The sequence below is a fragment of the Myotis brandtii genome, unplaced genomic scaffold (assembly GCF_000412655.1).
Source record: "Myotis brandtii unplaced genomic scaffold, ASM41265v1 scaffold910, whole genome shotgun sequence".
In the NCBI taxonomy this organism is placed as follows: domain Eukaryota; kingdom Metazoa; phylum Chordata; class Mammalia; order Chiroptera; family Vespertilionidae; genus Myotis; species Myotis brandtii.
Genome location: NW_005371748.1, coordinates 577,701 through 594,575, shown reverse-complemented (window position 1 = coordinate 594,575; position 16,875 = coordinate 577,701). Strand labels below are relative to the sequence as shown.

Sequence of the window (16,875 nt, the reverse complement as noted above, 5' to 3'; positions counted from 1 at the left end):
CTCAGTGTGACCTCAGACACAACCTCTTTGCAGGAGAGGCTGTGACCACCAGGGGGTGCTCAGGGTCCCTGAACACATGGACCATCCCAGCAGCAGGTGCAATTGGAGGTTTGGGCTGGATTCCTGTGTGATTTCCTCTTCATGTCACAGTTTCCCTCAGGGAACCTCTGGATTCCTGACTCTGCGCTTACCTCTGAAGTGTCAGAGTTAGAAAATTGTGTTGTAAACAGGGACAACTTTCTCACATGGACAAAAGACAGAGAATGTCTTTCAGACACCCTTGTGCCCAGATGACAATTAATCTTCAAGTCTTCTGAACCACATCCCCTAAATATAACCATAGACTCTGCTGACTCAACAGTGCAGCTCAGCCCCAAACAGCTCAGGGTCCCAAGCATCAGCAGGACACTTGTGATCTGGGCAGAGGCCACAGCAGACATCTGATCCCAAAGCTAGAGAAGAAAGACCCAGGTTGTGGAGGTCATTGATTTGTCCTCACATTCACAGCACCAAGAGTAGGTGACACCAGGCAGAGGCAGATGAACCCGTGGCAGCTTGTTTGTCCAGGTTGACAAGCGCACACACCAAGGGTCCTTGGATGTTTATTATCCACATAGTTGACATACCTGGGAAGCACAGGAAAGGCCATCAAGGAAGTTTGACCTGCTTCGATAGAGCCAGTAAAGGAGACTGACTAGGTGTTTATATTTATTTATTTTTTGAGATGTCGGAGGAGGCAGAGAAATTTCTGCTTCCAAGGGCTTTTGTGGTTTCAATCTTCCAATGACATTTAAAGACAAAACCATGATTTCTTATCAGATTTCTTGTTTGTGGTCAAAGGAGAAAAGGCAAGAATAAGTCATCAGTTGTCACCAAACAAAAAATAGAGTATGGCAACCTATTTTCCTTAACAACTATACAAAATGAGCCAAAATTGAGATAAAGTATAATTATGTTTGTTCAAAACATGGATCTACAGAATATGAGAAGAATAATTATAAGTAAGCAAATGAGGATGAGGATAATGATGGTGATCATGATGATAATGATGGTGGTGGTGATGGTGATGGAGGGGTGATGGTGATGATAGGATTGGATAGAGGTCTTGGTGCAATGTCTTGGTGGAAATGTATACTTTGTCCAAGGTCACCATATTGTGGAAGGCATTTGGACAACTTACAGTTGTGCCAATGGGGTTTCAATCCCCCAATGGTATCTGAAGAGGAGACACCTAATTTTTTTTCCTATAAAAGGTCAGTGTGTGTGCACAATCACCATGTCTACAGAAAATATGAACCATAATAAGTAACCAAATGGTGGTGATGAGGATGATGATGATGATGATGATGACGACGATGGCCTAATGAAATTATGGCTCCTCATACAGCCACACCACCATGATAGCTCCTCCAGTGAGGAGTATCCACCCTTTCCTCTAAGTGTTGAGATATTTCACAAATAGGATCCAAATGAATTATGAAGCTTGGATGAATCATGTTGAGATCAGATCAGTAATGAACCCAAAGGTGTCCATGTGCTGATCCCCTGGACCTAGGAAGGTGTTACATTCTAGAACAGAGACACTGTGAGAATGTGCATGTAGGAAACAAGGAATCCCCTTCCCACCAGTTTGCTATGACATGTTCCTTATTTCTCTTGATCCCTACCTACATGATCTTTAACGTTTCTTCTCACACACTCCTGTTTCTAATTATTTAGGTATTTCCTATGATGATACAAGCTGTCTCTCTCATACCCTGCACTTCATTCTGGCCTTCAATGGAGGAGGCTTTAAACCCATATGTCCAGAAACTCTCTTTCCATGAATATCAGGTATATTTCTATCATGTGACTCAATATGAGTCCAGCTTCCTTCCCTCTCCCTGTTCCACAGTCACATCGAGATTTATGGGTAGTTTCCCAGCAGCACTCCCCTCTTGTACCAGAACCTGCTCCAGTTCCTGTGGCTGCTGTAGCCAATCCACATGGACAGTGGAGGCTCAAAATTTTCTGGGGAGTTCTTTGTAAAAATACACAAAACAGGACCCATTAAAGAAAATATTGTTAAATTAGCCTTGGTCAAAATTAAAGACTTTTGTCCCACCAAAGATTCCATTGAGCAAATGGAAACAAAAACATAAACATAAGTAACATATTTGCAAATCATATGTCTAATATGAGAATGTATAAATCACACGTTAAGGTTGTTATATGTTGTGGGAGAGCCCAGCACAATCTGACCACAGTTACCTCCCATTGGAAGGGCAGAGGGAGGCTGGGAGTGAGGGATTCCTCTCAGGGTTGAAGTGTCCTTTCCTGTGAGAAATTCTATGGTAGGAATTCTCTTCACTCACTTCCCTCTGAACCCCAACATCACTGATAACACTAGACTGAGAAAACAGATCAATCTCCTTCCATCAACCTTCCCACATATGAATGATTCGAAGTTGTGCACATACATGATCACTGTTTTCATGTCTTGACTTTTCTCCATTTAAAACCATGACTATTTCTGATGTAACTAGTTGGGGGTCGTGTACATGTGCTTTCATAAAGGAAAAGTTTGCACAGGAAGCTTTAGACACAATCACAAAATTTCCAACATCAAGAATCAAGAATGTCCCTCCTGCCTGTGGTTGGGATGTAGTTTAGTGGACACAAGTAACAACATATATTAGGATATAAGATATTGACAATGGTTGTTCTTTATTTTCTATTTTTTGCAAGAAGGTAGAAATTATTTTAAATAAATTATGATATAAAAATTTAGAAAATGTGGCCTGGCAGCATGGCTCACTTGTTCAATGTTGACCTATGAACGAGGAGGTCACAGTTCTATTCCTGGTCAGGGCACAAGCCCAGGTTGCAGGCTAAATCTCCAGTGTGGGTCATGCAAGTGGCAACCGATCAATGATTCACTCTCATAATTGATGTTTTTATCTCTCCTCCATCTTCCTTTCTCTCTGAAATAAGTAAAAATATATCTTAAAAATTACAGAAATTGTGGATATATTAGAGTGTTGAGATTCAGAAACTATCTGAACAAATGTTAATCACTTTTAAATATATTGTAAATATGCATGAAAAGTTAAAGTGTAACCTACTCATCTAGTCCACCATATCTTCTTATGCTCAGAAACTATAGGCCATTCTTTGACCTAATTCCAGTGTGCTTCATGACCCAGGTGATCCCTTGTCCCTGACTTAGATGCTGAGTTTGTTCAAGGGAAGAGGTGCCCTGAAACAGGTCTCAGAATGACCTCCCTGTATGAGAGAATGAGACCACCAGGGGACGCACAAGGTCCCTTAACACAAGCACCATCCCAGCAGTAGGTGCCCTTGGAGGTTTGGGCTGGTTTCCTGTGTGGTGTCCTCTTAATGTCAGTTTCCCTCAGGTAACCTCTGGATTCCTCATTCGTAGTCTCTGAGTTAGAAAAGTCTGTTGTAAACAGAGACAACTTTATTATGTAAACAAATGGTAGAGAGTGTCATTCAGACACACTTGTGCTAAAATGACTATTAATCATCAAATTTTTTGACCCACATCACCTAAATCTAACCTCTCTGAATTCCTCATTCTGCGCTTGCCTCTGAAATCTCTGAGTTAGCAAACTGTTGTAAAGAGACACAACCTTCTCACATTGACAAAAGGCAGAGTCTCTATCAGACACTCTTGTGCCAAGTACCAATCAATGATTAAATCTTCTGCCCAAGTCACCTAAACTCAACCAGAGGCTCTGCAGACTGAACAGTTCAGATCAGCTCCACAAAGCTCAGGGTCCCAGCCAGCCAGCAGCAGGGAAGAAATGTGCTGGAGCGTGGGCACTAGAGTCATGTGACCCCAAAGCTAGAGAAGAAGAACAATGCATGTGACAGTAATCCAGTTATCATCATACTGATAACCCCAAGATTAGGGTGACAGCAGGCAGAGGCATAGGGACCCACAGAAGCTTGGTACAGATGACCAGGCTGACGACAAACACTCACCCAAAGGGGCATGGAATGTTTATTATGCACGCATAGGGACCCACAGCAGCTTGGTCATGTGTTCAGAAAATGAGAAGAATATAAGTAATCAAGTGAGTATGATGAAGGTGATCATGATGATGATGATTTCATTGGTAATGGTGGTTATGGTGGTGGTTATAGAGATGATAGAATTGGACACTGGTTTTAGTCCAATGTTTTGATAGAAATATGTACTTTATCCAAGGTCATCAGTTTTAAGAAGACCTTGTGTCAACTTACAGTTGGGCCATTGGGGTTTATATTTCTGAATAACATCCAAAGAGAAGATGCCTATTTACTTTTCCTATAAAAAGTTATTTTTTGGACAAACCACATGTCTATGGAAAATGAAAAGAATGATTGCAACTAAGGAAATGGTAATGATTGTGATGATGGTGATGATGATGATGATGATGATGATGATCACTATGATTGGCTGAAACACGGATCATCGTATAAAGAAATGATGGCTCCTCATACAGACACACCATCACCATGGCTCCTCCAGTGAGTGGTGTCCACTCTTCCCTGTCACTGTTGAGAGAGTTTATAAATGGGATCCCAATGAATTATGCAGCTTCATTAATCCTTGTTGAGACTAGATCAGCAATGACCCCAAAGGTGTCCAAGTGCAAATCTCCTGGACTTAAGAAGAGTTACCTTCTAGAAAGAGACACTGTGAGAATGTACATGTACTTGGACAAACCACATGTCTATGGAAAATGAAAAGAATGATTGCAACTAAGGAAATGGTAATGATTGTGATGATGGTGATGATGATGATGATGATGATGATCACTATGATTGGCTGAGACAGGGATCATCGTATAAAGAAATGATAGCTCCTCATACAGACACACCATCACCATGGCTCCTCCAGTGAGTGGTGTCCACTCTTCCCTGTCACTGTTGAGAGAGTTTATAAATGGGATCCCAATGAATTATGCAGCTTCATTAATCCTTGTTGAGACTAGATCAGCAATGACCCCAAAGGTGTCCAAGTTCAAATCTCCTGGACTTAAGAAGAGTTACCTTCTAGAACAGAGACACTGTGAGAATGTACATGTAGGAAACAGGGATCCCCTTTTGCCACCAGTTTGCAATGCCATGTTCCTCATTTCTCTAGATCCCTACCTGCATGAATTTTAACGTTTTTATTTCTAACAAACTCTTATTTATAATTATTCAGGTATTTTCTATGATGATACAAGCTCTCCCTATCATTCCCTATATTTCCTTCTGGGCCTTCACTGGAGAAAGCTTTGAACCCATAGGCCCAGTAACTCTCTGTCCATGAACATCAGGTGTATTTCTGTCATGTGACTCAACACAAGTCCAGCTTCCTCCCCTCACCGAGTTCCACAGTCACATCCAGATTTATGGGTAGTTTCCCAGCACCACTCCCCTCTGGTACCAGAACCTGCTCCAGTCCCTGTGGCTGCTGTAGCCAATCCACATGGACAGTGGAGGCTCAGCATTTTGGGGGAGTTCTTTGTAAAATCACACAAAACAGGACCCATCAAAAATATTAAATTAGCCTTGGTTAAAATTAAGGACATTCGTCCCATCAAATATTCCATTACACAAATGTAAATACAAACATAAACATAAAGAATATATTTCCATTATGACATGTGTGAGATGGTACCTCTTTGATGTTTTGATTTGCATCTCTCTGATGATTAGTGACTTTGAGCATTTTTCATATGTCTCTTAGCATTCAGTATGTCCACTTTCGAGAAAGTGTTTATTTAGGTCCTTTGTTCTTTTTTTTAAACTGGATTGTTTATCTGCCTTTTGTTAAATTGTATGAGTTCCCTATACATTTTAGAAGATTAAACCTTTATCAGATGTCACATTGGCAAATCATACATCTGATGGAAGAATTAATAATTTACATATTAAGGTCATATTACATTATGTAGGAGAGCCCAGCACACTCTGACCACAAGAGCCTCCCAGGAGAAGGGTATAGGGAGTCTGGGAATGAGTGATTCTTCTCAGGGTTGAAGTGTCTTTCCTGTGAGAAATTCTATGGTAAGAATTCTCTTCGCTCACCTCCCTCTGAACCCAGACATCACTGCTAACACTAGACTGAGAAAATAGGTCAATCTGCTTCCATCATCATTTCAATATATGAATGATTCTGAGTTGTACACCTGCATGATCACTGCTTTAATTTCTTGTATTTTCTTCATTTAAAACTATGATTATTTCTGATGTAACTAGTTTGGGGTCTCTGCAAAAGGCCACACCTTTCATACATAAAGGAAGAGTTTGGACAGGAAGCTGTATACAAAGTCACAAAATTTCCAATATCAAGAATCAAGAATGTCCCACTTGCCTGTGTTTGGGAGGTAGTTTCACAGATCAAAATAACATCATAAATTAATATAAAATATATTGATAGTAGCTGTTCATCACTTTTAATATTTTTAAAGGGTTGTAGAAATTAGATTGAAATTATGATATAAAAATTTGAAAATTATGGATATGTTAAGAGTGTTGAGATTCAGACATTTTTGGAACAAATTCTAATTCCATTTAATTCAATTTTAAATATGCATGCAAAGTTAAAAGTGAAACCTACTCCTCTATTCTACCATTTCCTCTTATGCTCAGAAAGTTTAGAAAATTTGTTGACCTAATTCCAATGTGTGTCATGACCCAAGTGGTCCCCTGTCTATGACTTACATGCTGAGTGAGGTCAAGGGAGAAGATGCCCAAAGAGGGGCTCCAGAATGACAAGGGCAGCCTAACCTCAGGCCCCACACTTATAGGAAAGGTTGTCCCACATGCAACTTTCTCTTCAAGCTCCAGGGTAAATCCTCTCCTGGGCTGTGCAGGCTCAAGCTGTCTCCTCACACAGGGCTGGGTTCTCTGGGAAGACAGAGCTGTGGTCTAGAAGAAGATGAGACTGCTGGGTCTTCTCCTGTGCCTGGTGAAAACCTCCCTGTCTCAAGAGTCAGGCAGAGGTCATGGGATCGCTGTGACTGCATATGACTGACAGGGACTGATGCTCCTTGTCCCCAGGTGTCCTTTTCAGGTGCAGCTGAAGAGATTAAACCCAGGACTGGTGAAGCCCTAGCAGACACTTTCCCTCACCTGCACTGTCTATGGTTACTCCATCACCAGTGGTTCCTGTTGGATCTGGATCTGCTAGTCCAAAGGTAAGGGGCTGGAGTGAATGGGGTGCATATGTTATGATGGAGGCACTTAGTACAGCCCCTCCATGAAAAGTCAAACCCCCACCTCGAGTGACATGTCCAAGAACCAGTTCTCCCTGCATCTGAGCTCCATGACCACTAGGGACACAGCCATGTATTACTGTGCTAGAAACACAGTGAAGGGAAGTCATTGTGAGCCCAGACACAAACCTCCCTATGGTATTATGTGTGGCTATTTCAGAAAAAAAGGAGGCAAGTGGAACTGGGAAAACAATGAGGAAATCACAACACTATAAATGGACAATCCTGGAGGTGTGTCTGCTCAGACTTGGTGAATTTCCATCCATGGTAACTCATCTCCTGAGCCGAGGGTAGCTTTTCCCATGTTGCACATTGGTCCATCTAGTGAATGGGGCTTCAGGTTCAAGGGGACGCATATCATGTATGGACACGGTGATGACACTGCCAAGGGCCACATGCAGACTTGAGTAGGAATTTGAGAGGGAACAGATGGTGCTTCTGAAATGAGGTTCTGATGAAGCAGGAAAGCCCAACATGCCCTTCTGCTCCCTGGTTAGAACCATGACACGTGTCCTCATGGGCACAGACCATGAGGGTGAATACAAGGCAGAACCGACAAGACTGACCAGGTTTCTATAAAATTAGATCCATCAGCTCCAGGAATGGGAGGTTATCTGAATGATTTATTCATTCTGTAATCAACGGACAGAGAAAGATACTACTCTTCAGGTCAAAAATGATTTTATTTATATCTGTTATTTCAAATTATTGATTTGCATCACAATTTTCCATAATCAAATGTCCAAAACTTAAACATAATTCCTCCCTGATCTTTACCAACAAGTTCACCTAAACACACCTGATAATGATTATTTTCTTCTATATCCCAATGTATGAAACTGAATCTACAACAGAGTCTAGAGAATAAACACCCCAATGGAGGCAGTGCAGCTGCTATATGTCCAGCACCAAACTCCCCTGAAGGAATAGGACCCGAGAGCTCTGTCTGTGTCTCTATAGTTCATGTTTCTGGTTCCCAGGGTCCCACACAGAAACTCCTTTCTCCCCCAACCCTTGGTCCACTGGCTCTAGGCTCACACCTGGTCTTATTTTATCCCCTGAACACTTTGTAGGGGAAATGATGTCAGAAGAAACTTCCCGTCTCATGAACATGATCCTCCTGCACTTTCACTTCTTTCTTGGGTTGTGAGGTTTGATTTCTCTGGGTTGTCATTACTGGTTACTGTCAAAGGCATCTCTCATTTACACAATTGTATCTTTCTTTTTTATGAAAATGTTCTTTCCCAAGTCCTTGTACAGGTCTCCTGGAGCATTTCAGTCCAGTGGGGAGGGCCCAGACCCAGATATTGGAAGTAATGGTTAACAGTATTGTTGAACATGTCACACTCTGGGATCATGTCCTATGTCAGCGTCCAAACTCAGAGCTCCCTATATAGCAAGAGGTTATGCAAATAGGGCCCCCTCTGCTCATAAAAAACCAGCCCAACCCTGACCCTGCAGTTCTGGGATAGGAGCTCAGTCCCAGGATCCCCAGGTGTTCCCATTTCCTGATCAGGACTGAGCACAGACCACTCACCATGGGGTTTGGCCTCAGCTGGGTTTTCCTTGTGGCTCTTTTAAGAGGTAGTTTATGGAGAACAAGAAACACTGAGTATGTGAGTGAATATGAGTGAGAGAAACAGTGGACGTGTCAGAGGTTCCTAACCAGGTCATCTCTGTATTTGCAGGTGTCCAGTGTGAGGTGCAGTGCAGCTGATGGAGTCTGGGGGAGGCTTGGTGCAGCCTGGGGGGTCTCTGAGACTCTCATGTGCAGCCTCTGGATTCACATTTAGTAGCTACAGGATGAACTGGGTCCGCCAGGCTCCAGGGAAGGGGCTAGAGTGGGTTTCATACATTAATGAGGATGGAAGTAGCACATACTATGCCAACTCTGTGAAAGGCCGATTCACCATCTCCAGAGACAACGACAAGAACACGCTGTATCTGCAAATGAACAGCCTGAGATCCCAGGACACCGCTGTGTATTACTGTTTGAGAGACACACAGTGAGGGGAAATCAGTGTGAGCCCAGACACAAACATCCCTGCAGGAGAGGCTATGAGCACCAGGGGGCGCTCAGGTCCCTGAACACAAGCACCATCCCAGCAGCAGGTGCAGTTGGAAGTTAGGGCTGGTTTCCTGTGTGGTTTCCTCTTCATGTCACAGTTTCCCTCAGGGAACCTCTGGATTCCTGACTCTGCACTTACCTCTGACGTCTCTGAGTTAGAAAAGTCTGTTGTAAACAAATAACTTTCTCACGTGGACATATGGCAGAGAATCTCTTTCAGACACACTTGTGCTAAAATGACTAGTAATCACCAAATCTTGTGACCCTTGACACCTAAATCTAACAAGAGGCTCTGCTGACACAACAGTGCAGCTCACCTGAATGCTGGACAGTGGACACAAGTATGTGAACCCAAAGCTAAAGAAGAAAGACCCCCGGTGGTGACACTCAGTCTCTTGTCATCATGGTCATAGCACCAAGAATAGTTGACACCATGTAGAGTTAGAGCAAACCACAATAGTGTGGTGCAGATATCCAGGTTGATGACAAGTACACATATAAAGTTGACATGGGTGTTTACTCTGCACATAGTTGAAATCTTTGAGAAGCACAGAAAAGGCCCTTCAGCAAGTCAGACGTGCTTTGATGGAGCCAGGAAAGGAGAGTGGCTCAGGGCTTTTATTTTGGCAAGGTGGTTGAAAGAGGTAGTAATTCTGTTTATAGGGACTGGTTTGGTTTTCATCTCACAATGACATAAAAACTATAACTTATTATCCAATTTCCCATGTGGGGGACAGATGGAGAAGAGGCAGCAATGAACCATCAGTTGTCAGAAGTTGAACAAGAAGGAAAATAGAGTATGGCTACCAACTTTCTTACAACCATAAAAAATGACCCAAAAATTGAGGTAAAGGATCCTTATGTGCATACAAATACCATGACTACAGAAAATGAGAAGAATAATTATAAGTAAACAAATGATGATGGTGGTGTTGGTGGTGATGGTAATGATAGAATTATAAATAGTCTTGGTCCAATGTCTTGGTGGGAATAGGTACTTTATCAAAGGTCATTAGCTTTTGTGAAGGCCTAGTGTCAACATATAGTTGGGTCTATGGAAATTCAATCTCCCAATGGTATCTGAAGAGTAGATGCCAGCTTTCTTTTGCAATGAAAAGTCATTGTGTGTGGACATCCACCATGTTTACAGGAAATAAAAAGAAAAATTAAAGTTAGCAAATGGAAATGATCATGACCAGGATGGACTGATACATGGGCCCTTGTCCAATGAAATGATGACTCCTCATACAGACACATCATCACCATAGCTCCTCCAGTGAGGAGTGTCCACCATTCCCTGTGAGTGTTGACAGATTTTATAATGGGAGCCCCAATGAATTATGAAGCTTCAAAAATCCATGCTGAGACTAGATCTGTAATGACCCCAAAGGTGTCCAAGTTCTAATTCCCTGGACCTGGGAAGGTGTTACCTTCTAGAACAGAGACACTATGAGAATGTGCATGTAGATTATTAGGAGTCCCCTTCTTAACAGTTTGCAATGACATGTTCCTTATTTCTCTTGATCCCTACCTGCATGAATTTTAATGTTTTTCTTTCTAACAAACTCCTATTCATAGTTATTCAGGTATTTTCTATGATGATATAAATTCTCCCTATCATTCCCTATATTCCCTTCTGGGCCTTCACTGGAGGAGGCTTTAAGCCCATATGTGTAGTAACAGTCTTTTTATGAAAATCAACCATATTTCTATTCTGAGACTCAAAACCAGTCCAGCTAGCAGCCTCCACTTTAACTCATATAAAGTTAACAATATATGAGGAAATTTAACAGCACATTGTAAAGCTCATTTACCATGATGAAGTGGGATATCATCTTAGAATGCAAGGATGGTTCAAGGTATGTAAAACAATAACTGTGATATACCTCATCCTTAGAATGAAGAACAAAAAATATTTCATATAAATAGAAATAAAACTAAAAAATTTAAAATTCAAAAACCTTTCATGACTAAATTGTAAAAAAAAAAAATAGTTATACAAGGTATGTGTCTCAAAATAGCAAAGGCCACATTTGAGAAACCAACAAGTATCATAATACTCAACGGAGAAAATTGAACATTATTCTTCTAATATCAGGACCAACGCAGGAATACTTTTATTCTAAAAAACCACAAATGCTTGTCTGAAAAATTAGGCAAGAAAAAAATAGAAACTATCAATATGAGACAAAACAAGTTAAAATGCCCCTTCCTATCAGTATACAGATGACACAATCTTACTTACAGAAAACCTTAAAAACTGCACCATAAAACTGAGAGAACTAGAAAGTGAACTCAGGAAAGACATAGTGTACAAAACCTACACACAAATGCCTTGTGCCCCTGCAGAAGTTCAAGAAAGTGTCTTCATGACTCTAGGAAATATGTGGGCTGTTTCAGAGGAAAGTGAGGAAAGAAAACTTGAACTGGCTAAAAAACAAGGAGATCATAACCTAATGAAACAAGAACCCTAGACGAGTGTGTCCTTGGTCTTGGTTAATCCCCCATCATGGTCCCAGGTAGCTTCCCCCCCCCCAATGTGGCACAGAGTCAGGTGCATGTTACAGTTAACCCCCATCATGTGGGAACATGGTGACAGTGGTCCTAAGGTCACATGCAGACATCAATTTCCAATAACAAGACTTTCATAACCTCAACTTAATTTCTCCTAAATCATTACCCACATCTTCCACTAAACACACCTGGTCATGATGGAGATTCTTCTATATCCCAACGAAACTGAATCTGAAACTGAATCTACAACAGACACTAGAGCAGTGGTTCTCAACCTTCCTAATTCCGTGACCCTTTAATACAGTTCCTCATGTTGTGGTGACCTCTAATCTTAAAATTATTTTCGTTGCTACCTCATAACTGTAATTTTGCTACTGTTATGAATCATAATGTAAATATCTGATATGCAGGATTTATTACCATTATTACAAATTGAACATAAGTAAAGCATAGTGATTAATCACAAAAATATGTGATTCTATATTTGTTTTCCGATGGTCTTAGGCACCCCCTGTGAAAGGGTCGTTTGACCCCCAAAGGGGTCACGACCCACAGGTTGAGAACTGATTCACTAGAGAATAAATACAACAAGGGAGGCAGTGCAGCTGCTACACCTTCAGCACCAAAAAAAAAAAAACCTTGAAGGAACAGGAAATGGGAGTTTTGTCTGGGTCTATAGTTCATGCTTCCAGTGCCCAGGGACCCGCACAGACAATCCAGTCTCCTCCATTACTTACTCCACTGGCTATAGGTTCACACTCTGTTCTTAGTTTATCCTCTAAAAATATTTTAGGGGAAATAGTGTCAGATGGGTCTTCCTGATTCCTGAGCATGAACCTCTTGCACTTTTACCTCTTCCTTGTTTTGTGAGGGTTGATTTTTCTTGGTTGTCAAGATTGGTAACTGTCAAAGGCATCTATAATTTTAAACCTTTCTATTTTCCTTTGTTTGACATTTTTTCTCCTGCATCTTTCTACAGGCCACTTCATAATACTAAAAGGTTGGTACAGAAAGAGCATGTAACTCTGGTAATCATATATGCATCTAATGCAGGGGCACCTACATACATAAAAAAAAAACTTCTGGAAGATATCAACGGAGAGATAGACAGCAATACAATCTTTGTAGGGGATTTTAATACCTCATTGACATCACTCAGTAAATTCTCTAGCCAAAAAAATCAGCAAATAAACAGCAACCCTAAATGACTAAATAGATCAGATAGACTTACTCGACATCTTCAGAACATTTCACTCCAAAGCTACAGAATATATATTTCTCTCAAGTGCAGCTGGGACAGTTTCAAAGATAGATCACATATTTGGACACAGGTAAAGTCTCTTCAAATTCAAGAAGATTAAAATCATATTAAGCATCTTCTCAAATCACAATGGCATAATATTAGAAATAAACTACAATAAAAATCAAACACTTGGAGGCCAAATAGCATGTTATTAAACAATGATTGGGGTACCAAAGCGATCCAAGAAGAAGTAAAAAACATTCTGAAAACAAATGACAATGGAAACACAACAATCCAAAATCTATGGGAAACAGTGAAAGCAGTCCTTAGAGTGTAGTTCATAACACTACAGGCCTACCTCAAACAACAAGAAAAACTGGTAATAAATTATCTAACTCTACAACTTGTTTCCTTGCTGCTGTTTCAAGAGGTAATTCATGGAGAACAAGAGACACTGAGTATGTGAGTGGACATGAGTGAGAGAAAGAGTGGATGAGTGAGTTTCCTGACCAGGACATCTTTGTGTTTGCAGGTGTCCATTATGAGGTGTAGCTTGTGGAGTCTGTGGGAGGCTTGGTGCCACCTAAGGGGTCTCTAAGACTCTCCTGTGCAGTCTCTGGATTTACCTTCAGTAGATACCATATAACCTGGGTCCACTGGGATCCAGGGAAGGGACTTGACTGGGTGGCTATAATTAATACTAATGGTGGTACCACAAACTGTGCCAACTCTGTAAAGGGCCAATTCACCATCTCCAGAGACAACTCCAAGAAGACACTGCATCTGCAAATGAACAGCCTGAGAGCCAAGGATACAGCTGTTTATTACTGTTCAACAAACACAGTGAGGGGAAAGTCTGTGTGAGCCCAGACACAAACATCCCTGAGGGAGGAGCTATGACCATGAGGGGGCTCTCAGGGTCCCTGAACACAAGGGCCATCTCAGCAGCAGGTGCAGTTGGAGGTTTGGACTGGTTTCCTGTGTTGTTTCCTCTTCATGTCACAGTTTCCCTCAGGGAACCTCTGGATTCCTGATTCTGCACTTACCTCTGAAGTCTCTGAGGTATAAAAGTCTGTTGTAAACAGAGACAACTTTCTCAAGTGTACCAATGGCAGAAAGTCTCTTTCAGACACTCTGGTGCCCAAATAATAACTATCAAATCTTCTGACCCAGGTATCCCAATTCTAATCAGAGGCTCTACTGACTCAACACTGCAGCTCAGCCCCACACAGTTCAGGGTCTCAGCTAGCCATCAGGACATGAGTGTACTGGACAAGGGGAACCTGATACATAAGATCCAAAAACTAGAGAAGAAGGACCCTGATGGTGAAGATCATTGACTTATCATGCTCACAGCACCGAGAGTAGGTGATACCAGGGCAGCATGGTGCAGATGTCCAGGCTGATGACAAACACTCACCCCAAGGGGACATGGAATGTTTATTATGCATGTAGTTGAAATCCCTGAGAAGCACAGGAAAGACCCTTCAGCAAGTCAGACCTGCTTTGATGGATCCAGGAAAGGAGACTGGCTCGGGGAATTATTTTGTTGAGCTGATGGGGAAGAGGGAGGAATTCTGCTTACAGGGGCTTGTGTTGTTTCAATCTCACAATGACATCTAATAACAAAACCATGATTTCTTATCTGATTTCTCATGTGTGGCAAATGGAGAAGAGGCAAGAATAAACCATTAGTTGTCAGCAGTCAAACAAAAAATGAAATAGAGTATGACAACTTATTTTACTTAACAACTATACAAAATGAACAAAAAATTACATAAAATGTCATTATGTGTGTTTGAAAACCAGTTCTATGGAAAATGAGAATAATAATAATATGTAAGCAAATGAGGATGAGGATGATAAAGGAGATCATAATGATGATGGTGATGGAGGTGGTGATGGTGATGATAGATGTGGACAGAGGTCATAGTCCAACGTCTTGGCCAGAATCTTTAGTTAATCCAATGTTAACAGTTTTTGAAGGTCTTGTGTCAACATAGAGTTGAACCTTTGGGGTTTCAATTTTCCAATGACATCGAAAGAGGAGACACCTGCTTTCTTTTCCTATAAAAATTCATTGTGTATAGATAAGAATCATGTCTACACAAAATAGAATGATTATAAGTAAACAAATGGTGATGATAGTGATGATGATTATGATGATGATCATGATAATTAAGAAGATGATAATTGACTGAGAATGGGTTTTGATCCAATGAAATGATGGCTCCTCATACAGACACGCTATTACCGTGGCTCCTGGGTGAGTATTGTCCACTCTTTCTTGTAATTGTTGTGAGATTTCATAAATGGGACCCTAACAAATTAGGTAGCTTGGGTGATTCATGGTGAGACCAGATCAGTAATGATCGCAAAGTTGTCCAAGTGCAGATCCCCTGGACCTGGGAAGGTGTTACCTTTTAGAACAGACAATATGAGAATGTTCATGTAGGAAAAAAGGAATCCCCTTCCCATTAGTTTGAAATGACACATTCCTCATATCTCTTGATCCCTACCTGCAGAATTTTGAACATTTCTATTTCTAACAAACTCCTTATAATTATTATTCAAGTATTTTCTATGAAGATACAAGCTGTCTCTATCATGCCCTGTACTGACTTCTGGGCCTTCACTGAAGGAAGCTTTAAACCCAATGTTCAGTAACTCTCTGTCCATGAACAACAGGCATATTTCTGTCATGTGACTCAAAATAAGTCCAGCTTCCTCCCCTCACCCAGTTCCACAGTCATGTCCAGATTTATGGGTAGTTTCCCAGCAGCGCTCCCCTCTAATACCAGAACCTGCTCCAGTTCCTGTGGCTGCTGTAGCCAATGTACATGGATAGTGGAGGCTCAGCATTTCTGGGGAGTTCTTCATAAAATCACCCAAAATAAAACCCATTAAAGAAAATATCATTAAATTAGATTTGGTTTAAATGAAAGACTTCTGTCCCACCTAAGAATCCATTCAGCAAATGAAACCACAAATATAAATATAAAGAATAGATTTCTATTCCTGAGAAAGAACAAAGTAGGTGGGATCTCAATACCAGATATCAAGCTGTATTACAAAACCACTGTTCTCAAAACTTCCTGGTACTGGCACAAGAACAGACATATAGATCAATGGAATAGAATAGAGAACCCAGAAATCGGCCCGAACCAATATGCTCAATTAATATTTGACAAAGGAGGCAAGAACATACAATGGAGCCAAGATAGTCTCTTCAATAAATGGTGTTGGGAAAATTGGACAGATACATGCAAAAAAATGAAACTAGACCACCAACTTACACCATACACAAAAATAAACTCAAAATGGATAAAGGACTTAAATGTACGATGGGAAACCATAAAAATTCTAGAAGAATCCAAAGGCAACAAAATCTCAGACATACGCTGAAGCAATTTCTTCACTGATACAGCTCCTAGGGCACTTGAAACTAAAGAGGAAATGAACAAATGGGACTACATCAAAATAAAAAGCTTCTGTACAGCAAAAGAAACCATCAACAAAACAACAAGAAAACCTAATGAGTGGGAAAACATATTTGCCAACGTCATATCTGATAAGGGCCTAATCTCCAAAATTTATAGGGAACTCATACAACTTAACAAAAGGAAGATAAACAATCCAATCAAAAAATGGGCAAAGGATCTAAGTAGACATTTTTCAAAAGAGTACATTCAAAAAGCCAAGAGACATATGAAAACATGCTCAAAGTCACTAATCATCCAAGAGATGCAAATCAAAACAACAATGAGGTACCATCTCACACCTGCAGAATGGCT

General features: G+C 40.9%; 1 pseudogene; it reads left to right on the top strand.

The window, feature by feature from the left end:
• The first annotated feature begins 14,340 nt into the window (after nucleotides 1-14,340).
• Nucleotides 14,341-16,875, top strand: part of LOC102256890 — a 10,515-nt pseudogene continuing 7,980 nt past the window's right edge.